Source organism: Elephantulus edwardii, unplaced genomic scaffold (genome assembly GCF_000299155.1).
Source record: "Elephantulus edwardii isolate Elephantulus edwardi_28Jun2011 unplaced genomic scaffold, EleEdw1.0 scaffold00220, whole genome shotgun sequence".
NCBI lineage: Eukaryota > Metazoa > Chordata > Mammalia > Macroscelidea > Macroscelididae > Elephantulus > Elephantulus edwardii.
The window spans coordinates 2318223-2318865 of NW_006399970.1; the positions used below are offsets into that span (position 1 = coordinate 2318223).

Here is a 643-nt window from a genome sequence, read left to right on the forward strand (position 1 = left end):
CACTGCCCGATGTCTGGTTCCCTCAGAGTCTGTCCCGCTCGCTGACAGTCTGCGCCGAGCCCCCGCCAAAACCTCACCAAAATGCCATCTCAGATGGAACACGCCATGGAAACAACGATGTTCACATTTCACAAATTTGCTGGAGACTAATGCTACCCAACCAAGGACGACCTGAAAGTGCTCATGGAGAAGGAGTTCCCCGGGATTTTGGAACACCAAAAAGACCCTATGGCTGTGGACAAAATAATGACAGACTTGGGCCAGTACCGAGGCAGCTTTCAGAGCTTCTTTTCTCTGATTGCAGGCCTCACCATCGCCTGCAACGACTGTTTTGTAGTAGTACCTATGAAGCAAAAGGGACGGAAGTAGACTTAGGCAGCATTTCAGGAAACACTCTCATCCCATCCAGAGTTATCCCAGAGCTCCTTAAGGCATCTGTCCCCCAACGTCCCTGTTCAAGGATTTTATGGGTGAGCAGATCGGAGTCCTTAGAATATATACAGATAAAATTCAACCCCCTTTTGACAAGTAGAGTAAGAATAGTCAGTGAGATGCTTCATAAGCTTTTGATTTTTATGTTGTTTGCATCCTATTGCCCTCAATAAATAAATTCCTTTTGTTTTAACACACACAAAAAAAAACC

General features: G+C 45.7%; 1 pseudogene; it reads left to right on the plus strand.

The window, feature by feature from the left end:
* The first annotated feature begins 81 nt into the window (after positions 1-81).
* On the plus strand, positions 82-369 carry LOC102855986 (annotated as a pseudogene).
* Positions 370-643: the final 274 nt, after the last annotated feature.